Here is a 17,293-nt window from a genome sequence, read left to right as displayed (position 1 = left end):
GAGCATAACCATAATTTTTGGAAGACAAAAACTAAGTTCTAACAAATGAAAACAATGTAACGCCTTCACAATTAATACCAAGTGGGTTACTATTATGTTACAAGGTTTGGCTGTTAGGGCCACCAGGAAAGGTACATTGTTTTTGTTTTTTCAAACCCATAACAGAGATGGCTGCCAGCCATGTGAATGCCCTTAATTAAGTCAGTAGTGAAGCTATGACTCCTTCTTTATCCCATAGTCAAAATGGCAACAAGCTATGTGTTGTTTATAACATTCCTCCTACCAGTCTGGGTGTAGTTAAGCAGGTGCAATGGGTGATTTAAAAGAACAAGGCTGCTCCTTCACTGCCACTGTTGCCACTGCTGATGGTTGCATGGAAGGGAGGTAGGTAGGTTAGGGAGTGTTGCATTCGGCAGCCCCTGGGGCCACATGTGCTCAGCCACTGAGGCTGTTTTGCAGTGGGGGTGGGTATGAGAGTTCAGTTTCCAAAAAACCTGCACTCATGGAGTTCAGGCTGAAGTTGTCCATGCAAGATCTGAGACAAACCCAATTGGATAAATGTCTCAGCAGACACCCGATGGTTTAGAGGTTTAGGCCCAAAAGTGTCCATTTTCTAGCTGTAGCTGAAACCCAAAGGCTCACATGAACATCAGCCTGGGGTTGTGCAGTTGTGTATGAGGGTAGCCTCGGGTGAAACCTCTAATTATCTTGCCTCTGACTCCTGAATGCTGAGGTTACAGCTATGAAAAGCACCATGCACAGCTCAAAAATGGAGTCCTGAATTTATATTTGTGGATTTGCACATTTTCTTCTGTTTTTTATTTTCTAGCTTTTTTGTTTGGTTGTTGTTTGTTGAGACAGGGTTTCTCTGTGTAGTCCTGGCTGTCCTGGAACTCTCTCTGTAGACCAAGCTGGCCTGGAATTCAGAGATCCTCCTGCCTCTGCCTCCCAAGTGCAGGGATTAAAGGCGTGAGCCACTACCACCTGGACTCTTTTCGAGGCTTTACTCCACCTCCTTAGAAACTCTCACATTCCATGCACATACTTTTTGCATTGCTATATATTCTTAGTAATTAGCCTTTTCATCCCAAGCAACACCATTCTTCATAACTTTATCTTCTGAGTTCTACTTGGTCCAACATTAGTATAGCGACTTCAGAATTCTATTGGTTAAGGTATGCACCATAAACATTCTTGTAGACAGTACAAAGTTTAATATTACTTTTTAACCAGTTGAATACTCACTGTCTTTTAATTGGTGTGTTTAAACAATTCATAATTAATGTATTTTTATGTGTTTAATATTAAAATCTGTGGTGTTTCTAGTTATAAATTGAACATTTTTTATTCACTTCATCCCAATGTTGAATTAATACTCATTCCTTGTTATTCTCTTTGAAAAGCATTTGTTAATATTTAATGAATTTCCCTACATTAGACTTCAAGGCAGCAGGACCCACTGTCTTATTTAGGGTTTCATTGCCGTGAAGCGATCCATGACCAAGGCAATTCTTACAAAGGTGAACATTTAACTGGAGTTGCCTTCAGTTTCAGATAATGTTCAGTCCATCATCATCTTAGCAGGAAGCATGGCAGCTGCAGGCAGACACGGTGCTGGAGAAGGAGCTGAGAGTCCTTGATCCGAAGGCAGCCAGGAAGGTACGCCTTCCACCCTGGGTGGAGCTTAAGCATAAGACCTCACAGCTCAGCTTAAGCTTAAGACGTCACAGCTCAGCTCTACAGTGATACACGTCCTCCAACAAGGCCAGACCTACGTCCCGGGTCAGCTCTACTCTGACTTCCCAGGAGGCTCCAGTACTTGTCCCTGCAGTAAAGGACCTCATGGTTCTAAAATTCCAGGTCTTCCTTGTCCTGGAGGGCAGATTGTGTTCATATAAAAAAGCATCACAATTATGTTTAATACTGTAGTTATCCTGGTGTTTACAGTGTATACTTTTAATGAATCAGAGTCTACATTCAAATTATATGTACTACGAAGACCTTAGCACAATAGATTCTCAATATTTTACTTCTGTGTGTTCTGTAAACATATAGACTATTGATACTATTTTTACCACTACCAATTTTCTTGTACAGAATGTTAAAATAAAATTTATTTAAACTTTCATTTATTTGATTCTTAGTATGTTTTCTGCACAGTATAGATCCTGGTTTCTCTCTGATGTCATAGTCTTTCCTGCCTGAAAAAGCTTTTTCACAGAGTAGATCCACTGATAGAACTGAGTACACAGATGATGTGTACTCAACATTTGTTTGCCTGCACAAGTCTTTCTTTTCTTTACTTTACTTTGTATGTGCAATTATAGATTAGTAGTTTCTTCCTGTAGGCCATGGAACTACTACGGGATCTGGTATGACAATAATTATAATTTTTATTTCCACTTTCTGCATTAATGTTGCCATTGTTTCTCTGGTTGCCTTCAAATTTTTTTCTTCTCAGAAATTCAAGTATGGCACAATGATGTGTATAGGTTTTTGACAGGCTTGTTCTTTTGGTTACAGATGTAGCTGGTTGGATTTCAGATTTATAGGGTTTTATATTTTTAATTTCTAGATCTATTTATCTTTTTAATATTTTATGAATTTTTAAGTTATGTCATTGGCATCAATCTTAATTTTCAAAATTTATCAGCAATTGCTTCTTCAAATATTTCTCTTTTTTTTTTTTATTAAAAACAGGTTTATTGAGAAGATGCTTTCTGGTGGGCAAGTTCATTGGCCCCATGGACCAAGGCCAGGGAAGTTGCCATGAGGAAAGGGGGTGGGGTAGGAGAGAGAGAGAAAGAAAAAGGAGAATGTGCACTGAGAGAGGAGAGGAGAGGAGAAAAAGAGCTCTTTTTTTTCCAAATCTTTCTTTTGTTCCTTTATGGTCCTATTGTGATTTGTGTTATTTTAAAACATCTTCATCTAAACCAAGGAGCTTACTGTGTGTTTTCAGGGTCTATGGGGTGGTAACAAGACACCCCAGGTTAGTTCCTAAAGTCTTTTTAAGTGTGGCTTTTCCTGTCTATGTATGTATGTATGTATGTATGTATGTATGTATGTATGTATGTACGTATGTATGCATGTGTGTATGTACATATGTATCATTTTTAAATTTTTATATAACCTATATTCTACAAGAATATAAACTGAAAACACACTTTTGATATTAACTGACCAATCTCTCTCTCTATTTGGGGAGGCCAAAGGGACAGACTGACACTGGCCTCACCTCTGTACTACAGATCTGTGAGGAAGCAGCTCAACTCTCAGACAGGAGACCCGAGCAGCTTGTCCCTCACTCTCATCACCATGAAATCCTCATGCTTGATTCTATCTTTATAATATCCAAACATCATCTTTAGTCCTACACAGAGCCTTGAGTGTACAACAACTGTTCAATGTAGACCAGGTCACCTGTACTTTGGTGATAGGATAACACATACATTATGCATATTAAGCTGCCTTTAACTCTCAAAAACATTACTTTTATGTGGCTCAGTGTAACAATAAACTAATAAAAGATATTATAAATCCCTTCTTGAAAGACTCCCAGGCTAAGATCCAAGAATATTGAATTAGAAATGAAAAATTTAGTATTTATGATTGGAAGTTAAGAAATCAGATTTTCTTTCTTTTTTTATAAGATCCAATTGATAAGATATAATTGCCCACTTAAACATAAAAAGCCTGGTACCATCCATCCCTTAGGAACATTAATAACAACCTGTAAATACACAGAGCAGAATCTTAACATCACCTGCCATGGCGTCTCACCCTCTCCTCTGTCTCTTCTCTCTCCAAGAAATCAGATCTTCATTATCAGTTTATTCTTCAGAATTTTTTTGGTCAACATTAATGTTCTGACTAGTTTTATGTCAATTTGACACAAACTGGAGTCATCTCAGAGGAGAGAACCACAATTTAAGATTGTTTCGTAAGACTGGGCTACAGGGGGTTGGGGATTTGGCTCAGTGGTAGAGCGCTTGCCTAGCAAGCGCAAGGCCCTGGGTTCGGTTCCCAGCTCCGAAAAAAAGAAAAAAAAAGAAAAAAGAAAAAAAGAAAAAAAAAAGACTGGGCTACAGGAAAGCCTGTAAGGCCTTTTCTTCATCAGCCATTGATATGGGAGGGCACAGACCATTGTGGATGGGGCCATGGCTGGGCTGGGGATCCCTTGTGCTGTAAGAAAGCAGGCTAAGCAGGCCACAGCGAACAAGGCAGTAAGCAGCACCCTTACATTACCATTTAGGAGACTTGGTCAGCTTCATTTTCTCTACCTATTAAATAATCAAAAGGCTGGAAAAATCTGGACAGCCTGCTGGTGTAAGAATGCATTATGCAAAACCTTTGTTTTAAGTTGCCAGGCTTTTGTCTAAGGTCAACAAATTAGAGGGACAGAAGAGATGGCTCAGTGGTGAAATGACTTTTGTGCAAGCGTGAGGACCTGGGTGAAAATGGCCAGAACCCACCTGGAAACTAGACATGGCGCCAATGTGTCTGTAACCTCAATATCGTGGAGTATGAGGGAGACAGACAGATCTTAGAGCTGGCTGGACACCAGTCTCACAGAATCAATAAGGTGTGTACAGGTGTGAGTGTGCATGAGTTGTATGTGAGAGTATATATGAGTTTGTGTGTGTTTGTGTGAGTGTATGAGAATGTGTGTGTGTGATGTAGGGTGAATTTGGGGATAGAAGCAGATGCGTGTGACCTGTCTGGATTTGATGAGGAAAACAGCAGTCATTCTGCACATTCTGAGTTTTAAGCATCTAAGATAAAATCAGAAGCTCTGAGAGTTTTACAAGAGCAGGGAGCATGGTTGCCACGAGCAGAGAGCACAGTGGTCAGGATGGCTGCCTGAAAGGCCAAGTGGGCTAACAGTAGGGAGTACTAGGTTTTTGCCGTGTGCAAAAAATGAGAGCCCCTAGGAAAGCTTTATAGCTTCTGTGTACATGCAGCCAGCAATGTGGAGCGATTTGTATACACATCTGAGCCACAACACCAAGGACAATGGCCTCTAACAAGCCTGCATTTCCAAACTGCATGAAGTTTCTTATCATTCAAGTCTAACACAAGAATAAAAATGGGAGGGTCCAACTCAAACACAAGCAACCCAGGCATGGTTTGGACATTTTTTTTTAAAGATTTATTTATTTTATTTATATGTTAGTACACTGTAGTTCTCTTCAGATACTTCAGAAGAGAGCATCCCATTACAGATGGCTGTGAGCCACCATGTGGTTGCTGGGAATTGAACTCAGGACCTCTGGAAGAGCAGTCAGTGCTCTTAACCACTGAGCCATCTCGGTTTGGACATTTTTATGAGACAGACCTTGAGTTAATTCAAATGTGAGTGCATAGCACCCTCCATTAAGTCATCTCACCCCTACTTAGCCACAGAGGTCATAGGTCTTCCACATTAAAACTTCACTTATATAAAATGCTTCTAGCACAACTGCTGAAAAGATGACCATGGTTTCTGTCAGTTACAATCTACTTTTTTCTTTTATTTTTTGAAACAGAAATGGATTCAAAGAAGTTGGTGGGAATCTATTAAAATGAATTACTAAAGCTGTAGTCTACTATATGCAGAGAGAGGATGGTTAAGTGCCTGACTCAGTAATTCACAAACAAGAAAAGGCTTCATTATTTTTATTCAAAATAAACAGTGTACCAGGGGGCTACCTTCAGGGCCATTTGCCTTATGTGTTCTTTTGGAACACAGTTCTGGGGCAACCTAAACACTACATAGACCCTGGTATAGCTACATTCATTGTATAGATGGCCACTCTCCTGTTGTCAAAACCCCAGATGTGCTTGAGACTCAGGTAAATGATTGGATCTCACTAAACTTGATGATCCATTGTCAAAAGCTGGACTAAGCTTGGCCACTGGAGCATGGAAGGGATGGTATCTGCAGTAGATATGTAGGGAGGGTTTTATTCACTTAGGTGCATTGAAAAGTCCACGACAGAAAACAGCTTCTTTAAAGCCACTCTTGCCAAGCTTGGATGCCGTCCTCTTGGTGCATAGCCCTGGACAAAACCCATCCAGAGCCAAGCACAGTGAGAAGACTGACTCCTGGTTCATAATAAATCAGAGAGATCAGGGAGCTCCTGCTGGACCTCCCTCTTTCTCAGGACTCCTAGGGATTTTGGCAAGCATCATCATTTACAGTTGTCAGAGCCTCCTGGGCCCCTGCAATGTTTCACCCCCTTATCAGACCCTTCTGGGTCTCTTGCAGGGTTTGACCCCTGCTGAGCCCTGCTGATGCAGGTGGAAGCCTTTTGTTCATAACAAAGGAGCAGTATGGCGTGGGCAGACACACCTGGGCGATGGTCAATGACACACCTGGGCAGTGGTAAATTCGTTCCTGCCTTTTGTCTTCTCGGCCTTTGTCTTTGAGATTTAGGCTGGTATTCCTGGATTTTTCCCTAGTTTATTCAGGGCATGTAGTAGGTCTTTTGTTACCCAAGTCTGAGCCAGGGTTTCCCACTGCTTCCCAGATATTTTCTACCTGGGGAACTTGGGTATATAAGTGGTGAATAAAGCTACAGGAGTCTCCCTCTTCCTCTTCTTGCTTGACATGGATAACCTGTATGTGTGTGTTTCTTTAATCCCGCAGGCTTTCACCTGTCACCTGTCAGTGCGGGCATGGGGCACTGACATACAGTCATTTAATTGGGGTTATTCTCCTGCTGTATCATTTTACCTGATAACAGAACTCCTTACCTATGACCCTAGGTGTCTTTGGTAATCAAATTAACAATTTTAATGATGGTAGGAGAACTATTCTACATCAACTATAAATCCTGAAATTGACCAGAAAAACCAGCTCCACCATTTTGAGTCAAATTTAAAAAAAAAATTAAATATTAACTATTGAACAAGGGATAGACTTTGCTGAGGACCATTTCCTGGAATTTTCCAGCTGAGAATGGCCTCAAGCCATGTGTTGCAGTAGTTTATAAGGACAAACCGATAGGACACTTATTTTCCCATGGGACTTTTTTATTTTCTAAGAACTACAGCTTCCAGCTTCCCAGGAATTTACCTGGTCCCTGGGCAGATGAGGCATACAGGCTAATTTTGGGCATTACACAACCTTGATTTGTTGTCGTCATAATCTCTTCTCCTTTCTCCATTGTTCCTCTAGTAAGTAGTATGTATTATAAATGAGGCATTGCATATCAAGTAATGGGTATAGACAAAATTTCTACTACTATGATCCATTACTAGCTTGAGTCCATTATCAATGTATTTAAATGAAAGCTCTCTCATATATATATATATATATATATATATATATATATATATATATAATTAAGTTGTTATATTAAACTGACAAGATAATTCTATTTGAATAGATGGGCATGTTTTCTTTGGAATGTAAGACTCTCAGAGAGAATCTTCCCTCAGGAGGGAGATCCTCGAGCCCAATGACCAGTCCGAGTCCACAGGCTGCAATCTGCAAGAGGATTTTTATTGATCAGGATACACAGGTATCTGTGGGCGTCCCAGCCAATTCGGAAGACTGGCGCACCTAACAGAACCAGGGACGGGTTTTTATAGGGTATTGGGGAGCAGAAGCAGGCTTACAGAAGCAGATGCATGGTTGGTGGATTCAAGTGAGGCGCAGATGTATGGTTACACCCAATTGGCTATTCAAATGAGGTTGTCACACAGCAAGAGAATACGTGCAGGTTGTGGGGTCCGGAATGTCAGGGGCTAGGGGCTTATCTCTTGTTAGGTGGCCCATAAAGCAATACCAATAATTTAGACTGGTTTCTGTATTTTGTTTTCTTTTATGATCTGTTTCGTCTAATGATGGGTCAGCTTGTCCCACAAAGCTTGGACACATCTGAACTTTCCCAGGCTTATTTTAGTTCTGAGTCTGTGTATCTAAAAACTTACTTTTTACTTCTATAGTTGAGGGCCTTGGGCTTGTATAATTCCCTTTCTGGGAGGGGGTCTTTCATTCCCCCATTTTCTTTTTGTCCTTGAGTGGAATCTTCCACTCAACTTGGTTAAGGTACCTCTGTTTTTTGTTGTTTCACCATCTGATACTGTTGTCTCAGCACAAAAGTTTGAATGACTGAAAGTCTGTATCTCTTATTATTCCTGTCTGATCTGTATAGAAACAACATTTTTTTTAGTGTAGTACACAGACTCTTTTTTTAAGGAATATCAGGTCTAATCTTTTCCTATTTTGAAGGACTACCTCTGAGAGGGAGGTTAGGTATTCTTGGAGGCCAGCTAAAAAGTCTCTTTTTTAGTATTTTTTTATATCTGAGTCAATGGCAGTTCTGAATTCTCTATAAGCCTTGCATTGTAGGGCAACAGCAGATGTCCTTGTGCTGCCCTTGTAGCACCTAGATAGCCTTAAATAATTTTTAACTCTCTTTTGTGTCTTATTAAGTCTTTAGCATCAGGATTTTAATCTGGACACTATCTGAACCTATATACTAAAGTCTTTTAGAACTTCTAAACTTATATAGGTTGTGATCTCTGAGGCACAGTCTCAAGAAGTGTTAGGAGTACTAACATATGTAATGTTACATCATTTGAAATAAAAATCAAGCCTATCCCTACACCTATTCCGAGAGAACCGAGAGCAAACATGCTGAGTGTCTCTCTAGGTCCCGGCTCTCAGCCCCAACAGCTAGTACATGGTTGGTGAGGGCTGAGAATTGACGGCTGTCAGGGTGGTCAGCAGCACCAGGTACGGTTCTTTCCAGCGATGCCTGAGTGGCTGGGCTCCGTGTCATTGTATGTAGCTGCAGTCTCCAACCTGGAACTGATGAGATGTCTTAGGGGTCTCCGGGGCATAGGCTGCTGTCAGCTGTGAGCAGATTTCTTTCTGTATCACCTGTAGGTCTTTTAGCCTGGCATACAAATCATTATTATTATGACATGTTGGTTTAGTAACATCATCTAATACAATCAGGGGAGCTGAGGCCCCATATACGCTATCTTTTTGTTGTCAAAGCGTCAACCCCGGCCGGCCTCATCACCTTGAAACTCCTCTTATGCTGACTTGGCCTGAGCTGCACCACTGCCCACGAGCAGCCTGCAGCTTGCTAGCAGGCCTGTATGTTCACCACCCTCAGCCCCTACATTTCTCTACTCTGTGTTGTCCCTTCCTTAGAAGCTGTGAATGTTTAAGCAACAGGGAGAAATTTTCTTCAGGATCTAAGGTAAAGCTTTCAGTCTCTTGTTAATACCTGCTTCAGACAGGGTTACTCACTAACCTGGAGTTTTTCATACACAACTGTTTTTTTTTTTTTTTTTTTGGTTCTTTTTTTTCGGAGCTGGGGACCAAACCCAGGGCCTTGCGCTTCCCAGGTAAGCGCTCTACCAACTGAGCTAAATCCCCAGCCCCCATACACAACTGTTAATAGCAGCTAGACTGGACAAGGGGAGCAAAGGGAGGGGCATCTCTCCTTGGGGAGGAGGCTCAAGAGAGAAAGATAAAACTCCCCGGCAGAAAACAATTTTTCTCAAGCAAATTATTTTTAACTTTTAAGTTAAGCACCAAGAGGACCAAGTAAAACTCCTTGACAAACAAAGCAAACAGTTTCATGATTTTAAACACAGTCGTCAGTCCAAGATTTTAAACACAGTCATCTATCCAAAGTCCAAAAACGAAACAAAAGCCAAAAAGACACTGGACAATACCACAGAAAACAAACCAGACAAACAAGACCAAGACAAATTGGTCCTATAACCTATTTCCTATATCCTATAACCAATTTCCACAGATGTTCAAAGAAAATTAGGACACAAAGAAGACAAACAATTCCAACAGTCAAACAAGCAACAGACAGACGTGCCGCGCGGCTTCGGTGTCAAACTGAAACCAAAAATTTGATCCAGCTCTCTCCTCTCTCCTCTAACCCAAAACCATGTATCCTGATACGGGCTGAGCCCTGAAAAACCGGGCTCCAAACACCCTTGGAATGTCTTCCAGGGCTGCGGGGGAGAAGTCTGAGCTTGTCAGCTCCTTCTCTGGCCCACCCAAATACAAACGGTCTAGACCCAAGCCAAGTAACTAAGCATTTACAGAACAAGTCACAAAGCAAGACAAGACAGGACAAGACAAACACTGGCCAGCTTACCTCCCGGTGGGTGGTTGGCGGTCTCTAGGCAGAGGATCTCCAATCCTGGACGAGCCCCCATATGTAAGACTCTCAGAGAGAATCTTCCCTCAGGAGGGAGATCCTCGAGCCCAATGACCAGTCCGAGTCCACAGGCTGCAATCTGCAAGAGGATTTTTATTGATCAGGATACACAGGTATCTGTGGGTGTCCCAGTCAATTCGGAAGACTGGCGCACCTAACAGAACCAGGGACGGGTTTTTATAGGGTATTGGGGAGCAGAAGCAGGCTTACAGAAGCAGATGCATGGTTGGTGGATTCAAGTGAGGCGCAGATGTATGGTTACACCCAATTGGCTATTCAAATGAGGTTGTCACACAGCAAGAGAATACGTGCAGGTTGGGGGGTCCGGAATGTCAGGGGCTAGGGGCTTATCTCTTGTTAGGTGGCCCATAAAGCAATACCAATAATTTAGACTGGTTTCTGTATTTTGTTTTCTTTTATGGTCTGTTTTGTCTAAATGATGGGTCAGCTTGTCCCACAAAGCTTGGACACATCTGAACTTTCCCAGGCTTATTTTAGTTCTGAGTCTGTGTATCTAAAAACTTACTTTTTACTTCTATAGTTGAGGGCCTTGGGATTGTATAATTCCCTTTCTGCTAGGGGGTCTTTCAGGAAAACACTGGATTTTCCAATATTTGTAAGATTCTACACTAATAGGCTAGTTTAATAATACATATGTGAAACCTTCTATTTAGGAAAAAAAATAAGATCTGGCTGATTTATTAAGGCAGCCTGTGAAAGAACCTGGCTCAAGTCTCAGGATGGCGCGCCCCAGGAAACACCGATCCCGGACGAGCCCCCAAATGAAAGATTCCCGAAGAGAGACCCTTACTCAAGTCTTGGGAAATCGTGGACCCCAGACACAGAGAGACCATTTTGGATGTAATAAGCAAAGGCAAGGTTTATTACGGAGATCTATTACGGGGATCTCCGGGCCAACACGTATCCCACGCAGGAGACAGAGGTGTCGACCCGGAAGCTCAAAAGTCAGGGGTTTATATAGGGAAGGCTAGGGGGTTTGGCGTGGTTACACACAATTGGCTAATTTCTGGCACGGCTATAAGTGATTGGCTCATTCAAACATGGCAGTGAGATTACAGCACAGCAGAAGAGTACGTGCTGACTCGAGTGTACAGGATTTTAGAAGCTAGGGGCTTATTAGGGTTTGAAGGACATCTGGTTAAGGTGCGACTCTGAGTAAGCTGGGGGAGGTGCCCTTCTGCATCTTTATGGCCCGTCAGTCCTGGCTGCAGGGCGGGCCCCGCCCTGCCTGGACAGTGTTTAGCCCTGAGTCTGTGGATTTTGAAACTTACTCTTTTAACTTCATATTTTTAAAACTTAAATCTGTATAATTTTCCTTTCACCTGTCCTGGTAAGTTCAACTTCTCATTCCTACAAGGCTCTTTGTGACCTGAGTAGGGGTCTGGTTTTCTCAACCATAAGGCTTGGTGACTTTCCAGATCTAGCAAAAATGTTTTAAACATCTATGGCTTACAAAGCAACAAGGGGAAATGGGAGTAGAGGGCGCTGCCTGTTAGGAAGAACCAACAATCCTTTGAGGAAGGTAGAAGAAAGAACATCTGGAATTCGAGACGGACAGTGTTGGTGGAATTTCCAACCCCAATAAGCCCATATAAAAAAACACAATCCAGTTATTATAATTATAAGCTCTATGCCTAGATTGGGCAGATACAACACGATACTAACTTATTCCCCAGCTATACTGGATTTTTTTTCTTTTTTTTCGGAGCTGGGAACCGAACCCAGGGCCTTGCGCTTTCTAGGCAAGCGCTCTACCACTGAGTTAAATCCCCAACCCCTTATTCCCCAGCTATAAGACTCCTTTCCTACTTGCGGTTTCTCCTGGTGACATGGTTCTGGTCCATCCTGCTTCCTCCTCCTGCATCCTCTCTCCTTCCCCTTTTGTCCTCTTCTCCTTCTTTATCTGCCCCCACTATTGAACCTTCAGCCCCAACTTTTCCCCTCCATTGCCCAATCACAGACTCTAGCCTTTACTATTCAGTTAAATAGGGAAAAGAGTCATATGAGATCACCAGCGTACTTGATGGACTGCCTGCCTTGGGTGCTCCTCAGGAGGAAGCAGAATTAACATCAGAATGCAAACAGCTTCAGGCCAATCCACCACAGGACTAAACCAAAGGAGAGTAAGAAAAAGAGTGCAGTGGATGGGCAATTACTGAATGCAAGAGAGGATGAGAGACTTCACAGGACATCCTGGGGCTTAGAGGAGAGAGAGTCCAGATGGAGAAGAAAGAAGAAATGAGCAAGTGAAGAATGTTAGTGCCTGTAGGATCCTTGTGGGCACTGGGGAGACAGAGGAGGCAGCCCCATGTGGGTGGAAAACACTAACAGAAAGCAGAAAAGCCCCTTCCAGATGGCTTGAAGGTCCTTGAACACCTCAGTAAACACTTGGGATTTCTATCTGTAAGTCATTCTGAGTCTGGGAGCACCATAATTTGTTCTGTCTTTCCAAGGAGAAGTCCTGGGAATAGAAAGAAATAGTAAAAATAAAGTAATTAATTAAATTAAAAATTTAAAGATAATTGGAGAGGGAAAGAAAGTTAAGTTTAGCCTATTATATAAAGGAAAAGCCATCAATACTGCAGAAAAGAGAATCTATTTGAATGAAAAGGTTGTCACACATGCACATGGTGTGGCGAGCCTACATATCTAGAGCTTGGGAGGTTAAGGCAGAAGAGTGGAGAGTTTGAGACCAGCCTGAGCTAAATACTTAGACCTTGTTTCAAAATAAAAGAGAAAGAGCAGAAAAAGAGAAGAAGGAGAAAAGAGAGGGGAAAGAAGGGGACTGATTTCAAGTGGGGGTAGGTAGTACTTATAAATTAATGATTGAAATTAATTGTAAACAGTGCCAAAGTCTACAGAAAGGGTAAGAACATGAATGCTAAATGAAGATTGTGGATTTGAACATAAAAAAAGTGATTTGGCTTCTGTTTGACCTCATGTACTTCTTGTAACAGGCTGGCTCTGTTGTATTTTATAAGTACCACTAACTAGTGCTTGTAAAATGCAGAATATGTTTTGGAAAGCAAAATGCTTCTCTTTAATGCTTCCGACTCATAAACATAATTCTAGGGAACACATAATTTGACTGTTCTATTAGTTCCTTATTGGGGAAGGTGTTCTTTGTAATGAAAAGGTATTTGTCTCATGCTAGTATCTTAAATTTATTTTTCTTTTTGAGTTCAGAATATATGGTTGAAGATAGAATGCTCTTTTAATTTAAATAAAAAATAACTGATGGAAAATAGTAGTAAGAAAAATGTAGTTAAAGAAAAATAGCGTCTTCCACTTTATCATAGAAGGAATAGAGCTAGAAATAAGAAATTGGAGACAAAGGGTATTACCCCACTTCTACAAGACCATGTGGGCATTGGTCTTGGCTCTCATAAAGATTCCGTCTACACATCATTGCAGACTGCTGTACAGATGGTGCATGGCACATGCATGTTTCCACCTCAGGAACCCAACAGAGATTGTCTGTCATAATTTAAAAAAAGTCACATAAATTTCTAGCATAGAAACACAGGAAATACTAAGTCAGGGTGCCAGGTTAGGTGTTTGCTGAGGTCCACAGATGTCCATTCCCAGACTACAATCTTCTTGCTGTGTTCCCACGGCAGAAGGAACAGCGGAGCTCTCCGGTCTCTTTTCTGAGGACAGAACCGCACTCATGAGTACTCCATGAGGGAAACATACCTGTGACTTGGTAATCTGCCAAAGGCTCATAATCACATCACCATGTGGTCCCCGTTACCACACACATATTTCAGGAGGACATAAACATTCACTCTACAGCACAGATTATCTAGTATTTCAGTGGCTCAATCATTGAGAAAGAAATCTGAGTGTCTAGGTCTTTGGAGAAGGTTGGCTTAGGGGCTAATGATGACAATGTAGAAGCAGCAGATGGGTCCCTGGTCAAGCCTTAGGCTGGGCAGATTGTTCCATGTTTATTCCTAAAACTATACTTCTAGAAAGCTATGTGAGGGCTGGCAACATGGCTCAGACACACACACACACACAAAAGCACTTAGCACATAAACCTAAAGACCTGAGTCCAAGTCCCTGAGCTCATGCAAAGGTAAAAAGATCCAATTCCACAAAATTGTCCTGATCTCACACATATACCATAATATGTATGTGCCCACACACTCATCATACACTATACACACAATACAAATTAATAATTTTCTCAAAAACTTTAAAAATAAATGTGATATGAATACCATATTTTAGTACATTGGATCTTATACAAATTGCACTACAGATAACAAATATTAGTGTGGCAATCTCTTTGCATGTTATTTAGAGTAATGTACATATTGACCAAAATGATGTGAGTAAAATAATCCCTGTTGTTCGTATGAGAAAAGTGACGCTCTCAGAAGACAATGGAGGAGTGACATGCCAGCATCCGAGGAGCCTACAGAAGAGCCTGAGTTCCACCTGCTTGGGGTCCAGAGAAGAGGGGGTTATCAACATGAGAGATGAGTACAAGAGTTAGTTGGCACCCAATGCACAGGAAGTGAGGGCTGCAGAAGCTCAGAGAGGAGGGACCAAGGTGGAGGTGGAAGGCAACATGAGCAGTGCAGGTGTCCCCTGAAAAGCTTTATGAGTTCTGTGCCATGACTAGCTTAGGAACAGAAAAGCCATCGGCACAGTTTTGTTCTGTCGTTCTTGGTTTCGCACCTACGATGTAAACCATTTCTTTGTCTGTATTCAGTCTGTATATATCGCCCACTCATGTGTTGCTGCATCAACATCTCTGTCTCAAATCTATAGTCACTTCAGCTCTGTGTTCAGATAACCCTTCCATAGAAGCCCATTGCTACCACAGTGCTTGTGTTTTCTCACCACCTTTATCTGACTATAGAGTGACACTGCCATCTCTCATCATCACAGGAAGAACAGTACACATAATATTTTAAGGGTAAAACAGCCGGTTTGTGTTACTTTTACTGTAGCATACAGTTAAACATGGCTGTTAACCTGTTACTGTGTTTAATTTATAGGCTAAAGTTTATCAACAACATTCATGTACAGAAAAACAGCATGCGTAAGGCTCAATCTTATTCCACTGGAGTCTTGCCATGCATTTGCCATGGTTAAGGGACTACTACTACTACTGAAGGACAGAGAACAGTACATAAATACATACTGAATGCACTTGCCAGGATTAATGCAAACACACAGTCCAAAAGGAGACTATGGAAGCCATCATTTAACCAAAGCCTTCTTAGTAAATGTGATTTCCACATATGTACAATTTTCAGCCAACTAAAGTTTAAGTACCTAAATATTTTTGGTTAAAGTTGTTTTTATATGGGAATATTTCTACAATGAGATACTCCCTATAAAGCATGGAACATGAGTCCTGGCACACAGAGTTCAGTAAGTGTTAGTAATTTCTAATGTTAATTAAGTGTATTATGTAAGTGCTTGCCTTAGGATTCAGAATGAACAGAGTATAATTACTCCTCTTGATGGCCCAAGGGCATCCTAATAAATATTAAATACTTAATGAGGCTACGAGCACAAGGACAGCTTGGAAGTTACCAGGAATTCTGGGGTTGTTGGCTCCTGCACAGCTCCAATGTGAGGTCTGGCTAATGATGGGACTGGCAGTCTGCCAGCTACCACTAACTCTATCAAGCTGTCAGTTCTCATGTCTGTCAGAGTGCCCGCCCTGGCTATGTCTCAGTTTTCTACCACTAACATCTTTGAGCTGAGACATTGAGCTGAGACATTAAATATTGGAAACTCATACAAACAAGGACTGGTCTATCTACCCTACCTCAACCCATTTCCTGATTGTTCAGAAACACTGAAGTTTCCAGAGTGGAGTCTGTGAGTCTATTCTGGTTCGATGCTGCATACCTACAATAAAAGCAACCAAGAGGCTGAGGCAGGAGGACTGCAAGCTTGAGGCTAGGCTGAGGTACGTAGTGATACTGTGTCTCAAAAAATAAAATACAGGAAAAGGTAAGAGGCCACCTGCCTGAGAATTTTCCTAAGCCCTCAATTGGGATCCCAGGAAAACCTAACTAAGAAGGTCCCCCAAATCAAATCGGTAGTGTCTTAGTTGGGGTTTCTCATGTTGTGAAGAGACACCATGGCCATAGCAACTCTTATAAAAGAAAACATTTAGTTAGGGCTGGCTTACAGTTCACAGGTTTAGTCCATTATCATCATGGTGGGAAGCACGGTGGCATGCAGGCAGGCATGGTGCCTGAGAGGTACCTGAGACTTCTATATCTGGATTTGCAGAAATCAAGAAGAGAAAGGGATCAACTAGGCCTGGCTTGAGCAACTGAAATCTCAAAGCCCACCCCACAGTGACAAACTTCCTCCAAAAAGGCCACACCTCCTAATAGTGCCTCTCCTTATGAGCCCAAGGGATCCATTTTCATTTGGACTGTCACAGGTAGAAAGAAACTGCACAGCTTTAAAATGTGTATGCGATCATTAACCACTGTCTATGTAGGGCTGGTGGAGGGAGGCACAGTGTGGAGAATGTGCAGAATGAATGTTTCTGGGAAGCATGACTTCCAGACTAGAAATACTTTCTTACGTAAATAGTTTGCTCAAATGTCCACACGTCTATTCCTTTGTCCCTACCTTTTAGAATGCAGAGTTGACATTTAATCAAGACTCTAGAGAAATTAAAGCCCCCAGAATGCTGTGCTGGACTTGTGGTAGATGCTTTTCTAGCCTATTCTTTTTCTCTTATTCTTTCAACCACAACCTTTAATCGCATCTTCTGAGAAAAGACTTATGCACTTGATTCTTCTGATATCACACAGGCACAGGCAGGAAGAAGGAAGGGCCATGGTGGCTGCCAGTGGAGAACAGGCATGTTATTGACGACAGGAGTTGTGGGACTTGGTTATTTCTGTTGCTTCTGAGGATGATATTTTAAAGAAAACTCTTTCTCATGACTGAAGGAGATTTTGACACATAACACATAGACCAGCAGTCGGTGTATCAGTGACATGTCACGGCATCACTCTGCACATAGGTATAGGGGAGTTACAGATTGTGGATGTGGAGAAGGGACTGTTGGTAGGTAGTGGTCATGAGAATCACAG

This window comes from Rattus norvegicus, chromosome 9 (genome assembly GCF_021556685.1).
Source record: "Rattus norvegicus strain SHRSP/BbbUtx chromosome 9, alternate assembly SHRSP_T2T, whole genome shotgun sequence".
NCBI classification, from domain to species: domain Eukaryota; kingdom Metazoa; phylum Chordata; class Mammalia; order Rodentia; family Muridae; genus Rattus; species Rattus norvegicus.
The sequence above is the reverse complement of the archived record's forward strand: the minus strand, read 5'-3'. Positions refer to the sequence as shown.